Raw genomic sequence first — 15,588 nt, 5'->3', positions numbered from 1 at the left:
AGTTGGTCCACACTATCCCAGAGACACATTACTGTTAAAGGTACCTCATCCCCTAATAATTCTATAAATATTGTATCCAAGAATAGGAAAAGGGGGGGGGCAGGGGATTTTTTTACGGTACACTATATAAAGAAACAGAGATTTCTTAAAAAAGAATTCATAGCTTTAATATTGGAAATATGTTAAAATTATTTTGGAAAAACCAAAATAGCAAAAATATAATAACAAATACACTTTTTATACAAAAGATTACATGACACAAAGTATAGGGGATCCTGAAAATGTTAGTTGCTGAGAATGATCATGTGTCCTCCCGACATGTTTCGCGTTTTTGCTTCTTCAGGGGAGTATGCAACTAACATGAACATAAACACAAAAAAAAAAAAGGTTTAAGAATACAGAAAATACATTTATGCCATACAATTGGATACACATAAATTTCAGAACATTAAGTATGAAATTGGTCTCAATTCGCTCAGTCCAAGGAGGTACTATGCTTACCCAGGTGTAATCATTCCCGGCATCGCAACCCACAAGCCAATAGATGGTGAAATAGGTGGCAAGAATTGGGTGACAGGATCAAATGCTAAAAACAACCCAGCCCCACGCAGGGCATAGATGGAGGTAGACAAGCGCTACAAAGATCAAAAACAAAATCCAGAGATAAGTACCAAGTTTACAAATCCAGCACAGGTATTGAAAAATGTTAATTTGTAACAAAAAGGGTAACTGATATCAATCCCTAAATTATAAGAGGGAATTGGGGCTAAAAAACAAGCCTCCATAGTAGAACATGAGATACTCATTATCAAAGGAATAAAACAATTGATTTTAATTACGCTTGATTGGTAGCTTGTAAAGAGTGGCTGCTGGGGGTATACTACCTATATACTGTTAAAGAAAGCGAAAGGAATAAAAATTATTTTTACCTGCAGTTAGAGTCAAAGATGGAAGAGTTAATTCCATATGATAATATTGGTGCAGTACAAATGCAACAGATTACAAAGAAAAAATCAATTGATTTAGTGTGGTATTTTGTAAATTACAGAGTGCAGCGGTATGCTGCCACTGCCAGGCTTGCTGAACCTACAAGCAAATAAAAAGAAGGATGAGTAGATATGGGTATAGAAAGATGAGAAACAGTGTTGTAACAGTATGAAGTTCAACTAAAAAAAGTATATTTACCAAAGGGAAAGTCAGCGTGGCGGTAGTATCTGTGCTGAACCTGCACTACAGATGAAGTGACAGCGCTGCCTTTTGTATCCCCCATCCATCGAGCCGGCGTCTGACGTCACCGGCTCGATGCGGACAGCCATAGGTGGAAGCAGTGAGCATGTGCAAAGCCTTCCAAGTCGGCATTTAAACTACCAACCCCATAATGCCTCAGTGCTGACACGAGGTTCATTTGGATACATGCTGATGGAGATAGGGCTATGCTAGCTCTCCGCCCTTAAAGGGGCGGGAAGACACAAGCCTGCATAGAGGGCAGATAAAACGACGATTGTCATGGCTTTTAACCCTTGAGGGGATTACATGCTCCCTTCCACCTCAAATCGGGAGCCGCCTGGGGATATGACCCAGCGGCGCCCTTGGGTGTCCATATGCCCTTGCATACTTGGAGCAAGGGAAGATAAAAAACAGAGGATCCGGTCCCAAATCACAAAATAGTAAGGCTTAGGAATGCGGTGTAGGGAAGGAGGGAAAAAGCAAAGCTCCTCAATGTGGGTGGGACTCATAGAGAGCAACAGAGATCCCCAAGTGTGCAAACCATGAAACCCACCTTGGGCCAAGCGTAGCGAGACATTAAACGGTATATGTTACCTGTACAACATTAATAGTAATTAGGAATGACATTTTTTGATGTACAGAGATATTTTTAAATATAACATAAACATATCAATAAAGAAGAATAAAAATAAAAATAAAATAAAAAAATAATAAAAAACAAAAAGAAAACCAAATAAATTGGGGAGAGGGTAGGAGGAATGGAGGGAAGGGGGAAAGGATAAACAAAAAGGGGGAAAAAGGGATATCACTTCTCTCTCTTCATGCCAGGCTCCACGGGGGCTCACAGCTGAGGTATGAGGGTTCATGAAACAGAAAACAGAGATTAGCTATAGAAAAGATCTGTAGCTTATATTTTCATTGAAACCAGGGTATTTTGTGGCTTTTAGGATAAAGATCCACTTGGCTTCAGTTTGTAAGAGAAGCTTGTCCACTGAGCCACCTCTTGAGTTTAGAGGTATATGGGCCAGGGCTGAAAATCGTATCCAGTTGGGGTCAAAGGCATGATGGGTGCCTATGTGCCTGCTTATGGCTGTAATAATTTTTTTATTGAGAATGGGTTTGATGTGGTCTTTTATGCGGATAGAAAATAGTCTTTTGGTTTTACCCACGTAAAATCCTCCACAACGGCATTGGGCCAAATACACAACGCCTGGAGTGGAGCATGTAACGTGGAATTTCGAAACAAACAGGTTGCCATTTGGCAGTCTGATCTTTCGAGAATTATATATATAAGGACACATGTCACATTGCCCGCATGAATAAGTGCCTGGATGTTTAGGTTTAGTTTCACCTGAGGAGTCCTGAAAGTGACTTCTAACTAAGCTGTCCTTGAGTGATTGAGGTCTCATATAGGTAATTGATGGTACATCGTTTATGTACTGATTAACAATGGAGTCGGCTTTTAGAAGAGGCCAGAACTTATTAATTATAGCACGGAAAGAATGATGTTGGTTAGAGTATTTGGTAATTATACGTACTTTATTATCAAAATTTTTTTGTTTATTAGAGAAGAGAAGGGAAGTCCTATCTTTATTTTTTACTCTATTATATGATTTTTTCAGAGATACATGACTGTATCCACGTGCTCTGAGTCTATTATATAAGTCATTGGCTGCAATCTTAAAGTCAGAGTCAGTACTGCAATTACGTTTGGCCCTTAAATACTGGCTATAAGGGATGCTCTTAAGGAGAGGTTTTGGATGAAAGCTTGTCGCATGCAAGACTGTATTGCCTGCAGTGGGCTTTCTGTATAAGGCAGAATATACATGTCCAGTGGCATCAATTTTAATGGTTAAGTCCAAAAATTCAATAGAGTTTTGACTGTAATTCAACGTAAACTTTAAATTGAATGGATTCACAGAAAGTAAATTGAAAAAGAGCAACAAATCTGATTCTGATCCAGACCAAAAAAATAAAATATCATCAATGTACCTGTACCAGGCTGTGATGTTACTTAGAAAAGGGACGAGGTCTTCACGTGCGAAGGTATCTTTTTCCCACCCCCCCAGGTACAGGTTGGCATACGATGGGGCACATTTAGTCCCCATCGCAACCCCCTGCACCTGGAGGTAGTGGGATTGGTTAAATTGAAATACGTTGTGCTTCAAAATAAAATCCAATAGCTTCATAACAAATTCGTTGTAAGCAAAGAAGTTTGAGCCTCTTTCTTGCAAATAGGAGCGTATTATTTGTAAACCTTTGGTATGTGGTATAGCGTTGTACAAACATTCCACGTCGATGGAAACCAACCAGGACTGTGCCGGTAGGCTGATACCCTCGAGTATCTTTAGAAGATCGATGGTATCCTTTACATAGGAAAAAAGGGAAATGACGTGCGGTGTAAGGTGTTTATCTACAAGGCTACTTGCATTTTCTGTCAAACTATCACAGCTGGAGATGATGGGACGTCCCGGAGGGTCAGTTAGAGATTTGTGCACCTTCGGAAGGGCATAGAAAGTAGCAACTTTCGGATCTTTAGAGTTTAGAAAGTTCCATGTGCCTTTGTCTATAGTACCTGATTTGTATGCATTAAAGATAATCAGACGATATTGTGTGTCAAAATGAGAGATTAAAGACACAGAAATTGGTCGATACCAATCAGAGTTTTGAAGAATCTTATTACACATAGTAAGATATTGTGAGGTATTCATAATTACGATGTTTCCACCTTTATCCGCAGGTTTTATGACTATATTAGGATTAGTTTTAAGTTGTTTTAATGCCGTCAATTGATTATGCGTTAGATTATGTTTCTTGGTCAATGGAAAATGCGTCTGTTCGATTGCCTGGCAAACTTGTTGGGTAAAAGCCCAAATATTTGGATTTGTATTTAAGAGTGGAAAGTTTGTTGACTTAGGTTTGAACATTTCTAAAGGAGGGAAAGAAACTGACTGTACCGATAAACCAGTGGAAGAGATAGTCATCTCATCATCAGGGGGTACTTGGCCCTCTTCCCATAAATCCATCAAATTGGAGAGGGCTTGTTGATCAGCACTATTTACCTCATTGGTGAGTTCCGATGTATTTATTTGTACAGTAGGTTGATTGGGCTTATGGAAAAAGGTTCTAAATATCAGTTTTCGTGCAAATAGATGTATATCCTTTATCAGAGAGAATTTGTCCGAGCTTGAATCAGGGCAGAAGGTCAGTCCTAGTTTCAGAACATCGAGTTCATGACTCGTGAGCACGTAAGACGATAAGTTGACTATAGATAATTCATTCCCTGAATTGGATTCTGGGTTAGTAGAAGGAGATTGGGTTAGGTATTGGGTGGTTGAGGGGGTTCTTTCCCTAAAAAAATAGGGGCGATTCGGAGGTCCGCCGGTAGGGGAGCACCACTAGGTGAAATGATGATGTCATTGGTGTTGGTGATGGGTAGGGATGATGTCAAAGGAGCTGATTTAGTGAAGGAAGACGTGAGAGTGGTAGACATAGAAGTGTTACTGGAGGTGGAGATGGACAAGGATGTGTTACTGGGGGTGGGAGTGATGAGAGGTGGGGGTGGTGGTGGGTGGTGAAACATCATTAGAGGACGAACAGGGACATGGTTGGAAATAGGATGAGTTCGAGGTGGTAAAGGGGTACTGAGGTGTTGGTTGGGTGCTGCCATAGCGGCGCCCTCCGAATCGCTTTTTCTCCTCTTTGGGAGTCTGTCTCCAGATAAGTCACGATAAATTGTGGAATGATTGGATGGAAAAGAAGTTGATGAAACACTCGATCTAGTTTCATCATCATTATAGTCCCTCCTGTTGGAGGGGCGTGATGCTCTAAAGAATTTATTTTTATTTTTTCCATCTGTTGGCCATTTGTATGCCGAACCATTCGAGTAGGAATTGCTATCACGTGTAAGTTTATTTTGTTTTAAGCGTATTATCTCTAAGGTATAATTCTCAATGTGTTTGGATAATTCAGATTCCTTACGTTTAAATTTGGGAGTGGAGGTTATTTTAGCATATTCATCGTACCATTTTTTAATGGAATTATCTATCAGGTCGATATCATGCGAGTATTGGATGGCTAATAAAGTCATCATTGCTATCGAACACGTTTGTAGGTTTTCTTCCCACTTTTGCTTGATGAGATTGTCAATTTTATTTAAATTGGGGAATATTTGTATTCTAAGGCCAAAAGGCACAATTTGTTGATCAATGTATTTGTGAAAGAACTTTCTGTGCCAAAAAATTCTAACCTTACGTTCCAAGAGGCGTTGCAAATATTGCAGAGCTAGATCAAGATCCTTATCCGATGGTTCACTGTTCTTTTGGAGATCAGAAGCTTTGTTCATTAGGCCCTCCCAGGCCTCGCCGCTGAAAGCCGCCATGGACCCAGGGGAGAGAGAGAAGGAAACAAAGGGGAAAAGGGAAAGTTTGGGAGGAGAAGGGGGAAAGGGGAAATACAATTTTATTAATTAATAAAAATAAATACAAAAAATACCGAGGAACAAAGAAAATTTTTTTATCATCATTACAGAGAGTTGCCGTGTCACAGGGAGGTGGGCCTAAGGACAAAAAGCGTATTAAAACGCATAAGTACAATAGAAATAAGTTGGTCCACACTATCCCAGAGACACATTACTGTTAAAGGTACCTCATCCCCTAATAATTCTATAAATATTGTATCCAAGAATAGGAAAAGGGGGGGGGGCAGGGGATTTTTTTACGGTACACTATATAAAGAAACAGAGATTTCTTAAAAAAGAATTCATAGCTTTAATATTGGAAATATGTTAAAATTATTTTGGAAAAACCAAAATAGCAAAAATATAATAACAAATACACTTTTTATACAAAAGATTACATGACACAAAGTATAGGGGATCCTGAAAATGTTAGTTGCTGAGAATGATCATGTGTCCTCCCGACATGTTTCGCGTTTTTGCTTCTTCAGGGGAGTATGCAACTAACATGAACATAAACACAAAAAAAAAAGGTTTAAGAATACAGAAAATACATTTATGCCATACAATTGGATACACATAAATTTCAGAACATTAAGTATGAAATTGGTCTCAATTCGCTCAGTCCAAGGAGGTACTATGCTTACCCAGGTGTAATCATTCCCGGCATCGCAACCCACAAGCCAATAGATGGTGAAATAGGTGGCAAGAATTGGGTGACAGGATCAAATGCTAAAAACAACCCAGCCCCACGCAGGGCATAGATGGAGGTAGACAAGCGCTACAAAGATCAAAAACAAAATCCAGAGATAAGTACCAAGTTTACAAATCCAGCACAGGTATTGAAAAATGTTAATTTGTAACAAAAAGGGTAACTGATATCAATCCCTAAATTATAAGAGGGAATTGGGGCTGATGATGTAATGATGATAAAAAAATTTTCTTTGTTCCTCGGTATTTTTTGTATTTATTTTTATTAATTAATAAAATTGTATTTCCCCTTTCCCCCTTCTCCTCCCAAACTTTCCCTTTTCCCCTTTGTTTCCTTCTCTCTCTCCCCTGGGTCCATGGCGGCTTTCAGCGGCGAGGCCTGGGAGGGCCTAATGAACAAAGCTTCTGATCTCCAAAAGAACAGTGAACCATCGGATAAGGATCTTGATCTAGCTCTGCAATATTTGCAACGCCTCTTGGAACGTAAGGTTAGAATTTTTTGGCACAGAAAGTTCTTTCACAAATACATTGATCAACAAATTGTGCCTTTTGGCCTTAGAATACAAATATTCCCCAATTTAAATAAAATTGACAATCTCATCAAGCAAAAGTGGGAAGAAAACCTACAAACGTGTTCGATAGCAATGATGACTTTATTAGCCATCCAATACTCGCATGATATCGACCTGATAGATAATTCCATTAAAAAATGGTACGATGAATATGCTAAAATAACCTCCACTCCCAAATTTAAACATAAGGAATCTGAATTATCCAAACACATTGAGAATTATACCTTAGAGATAATACGCTTAAAACAAAATAAACTTACACGTGATAGCAATTCCTACTCGAATGGTTCGGCATACAAATGGCCAACAGATGGAAAAAATAAAAATAAATTCTTTAGAGCATCACGCCCCTCCAACAGGAGGGACTATAATGATGATGAAACTAGATCGAGTGTTTCATCAACTTCTTTTCCATCCAATCATTCCACAATTTATCGTGACTTATCTGGAGACAGACTCCCAAAGAGGAGAAAAAGCGATTCGGAGGGCGCCGCTATGGCAGCACCCAACCAACACCTCAGTACCCCTTTACCACCTCGAACTCATCCTATTTCCAACCATGTCCCTGTTCGTCCTCTAATGATGTTTCACCACCCACCACCACCCCCACCTCTCATCACTCCCACCCCCAGTAACACATCCTTGTCCATCTCCACCTCCAGTAACACTTCTATGTCTACCACTCTCACGTCTTCCTTCACTAAATCAGCTCCTTTGACATCATCCCTACCCATCACCAACACCAATGACATCATCATTTCACCTAGTGGTGCTCCCCTACCGGCGGACCTCCGAATCGCCCCTATTTTTTTAGGGAAAGAACCCCCTCAACCACCCAATACCTAACCCAATCTCCTTCTACTAACCCAGAATCCAATTCAGGGAATGAATTATCTATAGTCAACTTATCGTCTTACGTGCTCACGAGTCATGAACTCGATGTTCTGAAACTAGGACTGACCTTCTGCCCTGATTCAAGCTGGGACAAATTCTCTCTGATAAAGGATATACATCTATTTGCACGAAAACTGATATTTAGAACCTTTTTCCATAAGCCCAATCAACCTACTGTACAAATAAATACATCGGAACTCACCAATGAGGTAAATAGTGCTGATCAACAAGCCCTCTCCAATTTGATGGATTTATGGGAAGAGGGCCAAGTACCCCCTGATGATGAGATGACTATCTCTTCCACTGGTTTATCGGTACAGTCAGTTTCTTTCCCTCCTTTAGAAATGTTCAAACCTAAGTCAACAAACTTTCCACTCTTAAATACAAATCCAAATATTTGGGCTTTTACCCAACAAGTTTGCCAGGCAATCGAACAGACGCATTTTCCATTGACCAAGAAACATAATCTAACGCATAATCAATTGACGGCATTAAAACAACTTAAAACTAATCCTAATATAGTCATAAAACCTGCGGATAAAGGTGGAAACATCGTAATTATGAATACCTCACAATATCTTACTATGTGTAATAAGATTCTTCAAAACTCTGATTGGTATCGACCAATTTCTGTGTCTTTAATCTCTCATTTTGACACACAATATCGTCTGATTATCTTTAATGCATACAAATCAGGTACTATAGACAAAGGCACATGGAACTTTCTAAACTCTAAAGATCCGAAAGTTGCTACTTTCTATGCCCTTCCGAAGGTGCACAAATCTCTAACTGACCCTCCGGGACGTCCCATCATCTCCAGCTGTGATAGTTTGACAGAAAATGCAAGTAGCCTTGTAGATAAACACCTTACACCGCACGTCATTTCCCTTTTTTCCTATGTAAAGGATACCATCGATCTTCTAAAGATACTCGAGGGTATCAGCCTACCGGCACAGTCCTGGTTGGTTTCCATCGACGTGGAATGTTTGTACAACGCTATACCACATACCAAAGGTTTACAAATAATACGCTCCTATTTGCAAGAAAGAGGCTCAAACTTCTTTGCTTACAACGAATTTGTTATGAAGCTATTGGATTTTATTTTGAAGCACAACGTATTTCAATTTAACCAATCCCACTACCTCCAGGTGCAGGGGGTTGCGATGGGGACTAAATGTGCCCCATCGTATGCCAACCTGTACCTGGGGGGGTGGGAAAAAGATACCTTCGCACGTGAAGACCTCGTCCCTTTTCTAAGTAACATCACAGCCTGGTACAGGTACATTGATGATATTTTATTTTTTTGGTCTGGATCAGAATCAGATTTGTTGCTCTTTTTCAATTTACTTTCTGTGAATCCATTCAATTTAAAGTTTACGTTGAATTACAGTCAAAACTCTATTGAATTTTTGGACTTAACCATTAAAATTGATGCCACTGGACATGTATATTCTGCCTTATACAGAAAGCCCACTGCAGGCAATACAGTCTTGCATGCGACAAGCTTTCATCCAAAACCTCTCCTTAAGAGCATCCCTTATAGCCAGTATTTAAGGGCCAAACGTAATTGCAGTACTGACTCTGACTTTAAGATTGCAGCCAATGACTTATATAATAGACTCAGAGCACGTGGATACAGTCATGTATCTCTGAAAAAATCATATAATAGAGTAAAAAATAAAGATAGGACTTCCCTTCTCTTCTCTAATAAACAAAAAAATTTTGATAATAAAGTACGTATAATTACCAAATACTCTAACCAACATCATTCTTTCCGTGCTATAATTAATAAGTTCTGGCCTCTTCTAAAAGCCGACTCCATTGTTAATCAGTACATAAACGATGTACCATCAATTACCTATATGAGACCTCAATCACTCAAGGACAGCTTAGTTAGAAGTCACTTTCAGGACTCCTCAGATGAAACTAAACCTAAACATCCAGGCACTTATTCATGCGGGCAATGTGACATGTGTCCTTATATATATAATTCTCGAAAGATCAGACTGCCAAATGGCAACCTGTTTGTTTCGAAATTCCACGTTACATGCTCCACTCCAGGCGTTGTGTATTTGGCCCAATGCCGTTGTGGAGGATTTTACGTGGGTAAAACCAAAAGACTATTTTCTATCCGCATAAAAGACCACATCAAACCCATTCTCAATAAAAAAATTATTACAGCCATAAGCAGGCACATAGGCACCCATCATGCCTTTGACCCCAACTGGATACGATTTTCAGCCCTGGCCCATATACCTCTAAACTCAAGAGGTGGCTCAGTGGACAAGCTTCTCTTACAAACTGAAGCCAAGTGGATCTTTATCCTAAAAGCCACAAAATACCCTGGTTTCAATGAAAATATAAGCTACAGATCTTTTCTATAGCTAATCTCTGTTTTCTGTTTCATGAACCCTCATACCTCAGCTGTGAGCCCCCGTGGAGCCTGGCATGAAGAGAGAGAAGTGATATCCCTTTTTCCCCCTTTTTGTTTATCCTTTCCCCCTTCCCTCCATTCCTCCTACCCTCTCCCCAATTTATTTGGTTTTCTTTTTGTTTTTTATTATTTTTTTATTTTATTTTTATTTTTATTCTTCTTTATTGATATGTTTATGTTATATTTAAAAATATCTCTGTACATCAAAAAATGTCATTCCTAATTACTATTAATGTTGTACAGGTAACATATACCGTTTAATGTCTCGCTACGCTTGGCCCAAGGTGGGTTTCATGGTTTGCACACTTGGGGATCTCTGTTGCTCTCTGAGTCCCACCCACATTGAGGAGCTTTGCTTTTTCCCTCCTTCCCTACACCGCATTCCTAAGCCTTACTATTTTGTGATTTGGGACCGGATCCTCTGTTTTTTATCTTCCCTTGCTCCAAGTATGCAAGGGCATATGGACACCCAAGGGCGCCGCTGGGTCATATCCCCAGGCGGCTCCCGATTTGAGGTGGAAGGGAGCATGTAATCCCCTCAAGGGTTAAAAGCCATGACAATCGTCGTTTTATCTGCCCTCTATGCAGGCTTGTGTCTTCCCGCCCCTTTAAGGGCGGAGAGCTAGCATAGCCCTATCTCCATCAGCATGTATCCAAATGAACCTCGTGTCAGCACTGAGGCATTATGGGGTTGGTAGTTTAAATGCCGACTTGGAAGGCTTTGCACATGCTCACTGCTTCCACCTATGGCTGTCCGCATCGAGCCGGTGACGTCAGACGCCGGCTCGATGGATGGGGGATACAAAAGGCAGCGCTGTCACTTCATCTGTAGTGCAGGTTCAGCACAGATACTACCGCCACGCTGACTTTCCCTTTGGTAAATATACTTTTTTTAGTTGAACTTCATACTGTTACAACACTGTTTCTCATCTTTCTATACCCATATCTACTCATCCTTCTTTTTATTTGCTTGTAGGTTCAGCAAGCCTGGCAGTGGCAGCATACCGCTGCACTCTGTAATTTACAAAATACCACACTAAATCAATTGATTTTTTCTTTGTAATCTGTTGCATTTGTACTGCACCAATATTATCATATGGAATTAACTCTTCCATCTTTGACTCTAACTGCAGGTAAAAATAATTTTTATTCCTTTCGCTTTCTTTAACAGTATATAGGTAGTATACCCCCAGCAGCCACTCTTTACAAGCTACCAATCAAGCGTAATTAAAATCAATTGTTTTATTCCTTTGATAATGAGTATCTCATGTTCTACTATGGAGGCTTGTTTTTTAGCCCCAATTCCCTCTTATAATTTAGGGATTGATATCAGTTACCCTTTTTGTTACAAATTAACATTTTTCAATACCTGTGCTGGATTTGTAAACTTGGTAATTATCTCTGGATTTTGTTTTTGATCTTTGTAGCGCTTGTCTACCTCCATCTATGCCCTGCGTGGGGCTGGGTTGTTTTTAGCATTTGATCCTGTCACCCAATTCTTGCCACCTATTTCACCATCTATTGGCTTGTGGGTTGCGATGCCGGGAATGATTACACCTGGGTAAGCATAGTACCTCCTTGGACTGAGCGAATTGAGACCAATTTCATACTTAATGTTCTGAAATTTATGTGTATCCAATTGTATGGCATAAATGTATTTTCTGTATTCTTAAACCTTTTTTTTTTTGTGTTTATGTTCATGTTAGTTGCATACTCCCCTGAAGAAGCAAAAACGCGAAACATGTCGGGAGGACACATGATCATTCTCAGCAACTAACATTTTCAGGATCCCCTATACTTTGTGTCATGTAATCTTTTGTATAAAAAGTGTATTTGTTATTATATTTTTGCTATTTTGGTTTTTCCAAAATAATTTTAACATATTTCCAATATTAAAGCTATGAATTCTTTTTTAAGAAATCTCTGTTTCTTTATATAGTGTACCGTAAAAAAATCCCCTGCCCCCCCCCTTTTCCTATTCTTGGATACAATATTTATCCCTTACATATGTTTTAAACATCTTTAGAAGAGGCTTCCGTCTGGGACGACAGCCACGCAGACCAATTTGATGCAGCGTGCGGCATATGGTCTGAGCACTGATAGGCTGACCCCTCAACCTCTGCAGCAACGCTGGCAGCACTCATACATCCATTTCTCAAAGACAACCTCTGGATATGATGCTGAGCATGTGCACTCAACTTCTTTGGTCGACCATGGCGAGGCCTGTTCTAAGTGGAACCTGTCCTGTTAAACAGCTCAGTTTCAAGGTCTCTGCAATCTTCTTATAGCCTAGGCCATCTTTATGCAGAGCAACAATTCCTTTTTTTTAGATCCTCAGAGAGTTCTTTGCCATGAGGTGCCATGTTGAGGGAGCGATAACACCAAATTTAACACACCTGCTCCCCATTCACACCTGAGACCTTATAACACTAACGAGTCACATGACATCGGGGAGAGAAAATGGCTATATGGACACGATTTGGAAATTTTTGGACATTGGGGTGTACTCACTTTTGTTGCCAGCAGTTTAGACATTAATGGCCGTGTGTTGAGTTATTTTGAGGGGACAGCAAATGTACACTGTTATACAAGCTGTATACTCACTACTTTAAATTGTAGCAAAGTGTAATTTCTTCAGCGTTGTCACATGAAAAGATAGAATAAAACATAAACAAAAATGTGAGGGGTGCACTCACTTTTGTGAGATACTGTATGTGTGTGATTATATGTCAGTATGACAAGTGATAGCCGAACGGTTCGCCCAGTGGTCGGTTCGCGGTGAATTTTTCGCTTTCGTGATTCACCAAACCGGCAGACTATTGCCGCTGTTCGCCCGGCGGACATATGTGTGAAAGAACTTTGACCCATGATGACACCTCTATCATGGGGTACAGGACAGCCAATTGAGTCATTTCAGCACATGGACAATTGGACATTCCCCCTACCTTATAAATAGACCTGATCTGGCGGCCATTTTACATTCTGTCTTATGTCAGTGTAGGGACAGGACGCTGTGTGCAGCAGGGAGAGACTGTAGTGACACAAATCACTAGCTATTAGGTCCACAAAAGTCCTTTTAAGGACTGGTATAGGTGTAGTACAGTATATAGGGTTCAGTGCACTGCTGCGCTGGTGGTTGCAGCTGTCTTTTGTCAGTGTAGGGACAGGATGCTGTGTGCAGCAGGAAGAGACTGTAGTGACACAAATCACTAGCTATTAGGTCCACAAAAGTCATTTTAAGGACTGGTATAGGTGTAGTACAGTATATAGGGTTCAGTGTACTGCTGTGCTGGTGATTGCAGCTGTCTTTTGTCAGTGTAGGGACTGGACGCTGTGTGGAGCAGGGACAGTCAGTTTAGTCACTAGCTAGCTATTACTACTAGGTCCACAAAGGTCCTTTTAAGGACTGGTATAGGTGTACAGTATATAGGGTGCTGGTGCACTGCTGCTGACTGCTGCCCTATTCTGCAGCAGTCTTTTATCAATGTAGGGACTGTCTGCAAATCACTAGCTACTAGGTCCACAAAGGTCCTTTTAAGGACTGGTATGGGTGTACAATATATAGGGTGCTGGTGCACTGCTGCTGACTGCTGCCCTATTCTGCAGCAGTCTTTTATCAGTGTAGGGACTGAGGGACAGTCTGCAAATCCCTAGCTACTAGGTCCACAAAGGTCCTTTTAAGGACTGGCATAGGTGTACAGTATATAGGGTGCTGGTGCACTGCTGCTGACTGCTGCCCTATTCTGCAGCAGTCTTTTATCAGTGTAGGGACTGTCTGCAAATCACTAGCTACTAGGTCCACAAAGGTCCTTTTAAGGACTGGTATAGGTGTACAGTATATAGGGTGCTGGTGCACTGCTGCTGACTGCTGCCCTATTCTGCAGCAGTCTTTTATCAGTGTAGGGACTGTCTGCAAATCACTAGCTACTAGGTCCACAAAGGTCCTTTTAAGGACTGGTATAGGTGTACAATATAAAGGGTGCTGGTGCACTGCTGCTGACTGCTACCCTATACTGCAGCAATCTTTTATCAGTGCTTCCATGGGCCCAATATTTGAGCATAAAAAAATGATGACACCGGATAACCCTCTTGCCCAAGGGTTGACGGCTGGCTTGTCAGAACTGATAGCCCGCCAACTACTGCCATATAAACTGGTGGACTCAGAGGCCCTTTGAAAATTTGTGGCCATTGGAACACCACAATGGAAGGGCATCCCAGAGCTATATGGCCATGTTCAACGGCAAGTGAATGTATCTCTGGCACACAGTGTCGGTGCCAAGATACATCTGACCACAGACATGTGGTCTAGCAAACACGGGCAGGGAAGGTATATCACTTTTACTGCCCACTAGGTGAACCTTCTGACGGCCCTCAAGCATGTAACCTGTGGCACCTGTGTAGATTTGGTTTTACCGCCACAGATTGCACGCAGGCCTGGCTCTTCTTCTCCTCCTCCTACTCCATTCTCCTCCTCGGCTGACTCCTCCTTTTCCGCTGCTAGCGTCTCTTCCGCTGTCAGGGAACTCACCATGTGAATGTCCATCTCCGTGTAGCAGCCGTTCACTTTCATTCTAGGCGCCATGCGCAGTGTCCCCGTCAGAGGCGTACGAGTTCCAGAACGAACGGACGCACACCAATCTGAACACGTGGACGTACCCACGCCAACCGAACGTATGTACGTACTCACGCACGCATGGCCACTTCCACCAATCCTGGCACATCTCACCCTATATAAACGGGATCTTGGCCTGATACCAGTGCTGGATCGTCTTCAGCTATTCCTGAGACACCTGATCGTCGTTGGTTCCTGTGACCTTGTTCCTGATCACCCGGCACGTTCGCCTATTCCTTGGATACTCCTGGTTTACTATTTCCTGGACTATTACTGACCTCGGCTTGGACTTTCTACTTCGGCTTGCTTCCTGATTTTGTACCTCACTGCCAGCACATTACCAGACCCTTGCTCGTCCTTGACTACGCACCTGCCTCTCGTTCCTGTACCTCGTTGCCAGCCAGTTGCTGACCTTGCTTGTTCCAGACGTGCAGTGTTTCCTTTACACCTGCTTGGCTTCCGCTGTATTCCTCCGGTGATCAACCTGCACCTCTTCCTCCGTGAGGACCCAGCATCTTCAGGCCTTCAACTTCAATCTGCAGGCACCTGCACCCTTTGGCTGTCTTCACGCTCCCTGTTCCCATCTCCAGGGGTGTGGAGACAGGAACCGTGCAAGAGGCCACCCTCAACAGTCTGACTCCGCTGTAAGGTACGTGACAGCCGCCCAAGCTCCCCAGAACCT

General features: G+C 41.5%; 4 long non-coding RNA genes across 4 annotated transcripts; 2 read left to right on the top strand and 2 right to left on the bottom strand.

The window, feature by feature from the left end:
• Window positions 1-151: 151 nt before the first annotated feature.
• Window positions 152-5,595, bottom strand: LOC143925531 (uncharacterized). Its single transcript, XR_013262030.1, has 2 exons — window positions 5,477-5,595; window positions 152-355 (listed from the first exon to the last, which is right to left on the bottom strand). It is a non-coding gene; the product is annotated as an uncharacterized LOC143925531 (long non-coding RNA).
• Window positions 516-1,791, bottom strand: LOC143925530 (uncharacterized). Its single transcript, XR_013262029.1, has 3 exons — window positions 1,186-1,791; window positions 930-1,086; window positions 516-635 (listed from the first exon to the last, which is right to left on the bottom strand). It is a non-coding gene; the product is annotated as an uncharacterized LOC143925530 (long non-coding RNA).
• Window positions 5,596-6,763: 1,168 nt separating the features above from the next.
• Window positions 6,764-12,204, top strand: LOC143925529 (uncharacterized). The gene is made up of 2 exons (XR_013262028.1): window positions 6,764-6,882; window positions 12,001-12,204. It is a non-coding gene; the product is annotated as an uncharacterized LOC143925529 (long non-coding RNA).
• LOC143925528 (uncharacterized) lies at window positions 10,631-11,841 on the top strand. The gene is made up of 3 exons (XR_013262027.1): window positions 10,631-11,171; window positions 11,271-11,427; window positions 11,722-11,841. It is a non-coding gene; the product is annotated as an uncharacterized LOC143925528 (long non-coding RNA).
• Window positions 12,205-15,588: the final 3,384 nt, after the last annotated feature.

The sequence above is a fragment of the Lithobates pipiens genome, unplaced genomic scaffold, assembly GCF_037356315.1.
Source record: "Lithobates pipiens isolate NorthernLeopardFrog02 unplaced genomic scaffold, aLitPip1_a1.2 Scaffold_22, whole genome shotgun sequence".
Classification (NCBI taxonomy): Eukaryota; Metazoa; Chordata; class Amphibia; order Anura; family Ranidae; genus Lithobates; species Lithobates pipiens.
The sequence above is the reverse complement of the archived record's forward strand: the minus strand, read 5'-3'. Positions and strand labels throughout refer to the sequence as shown.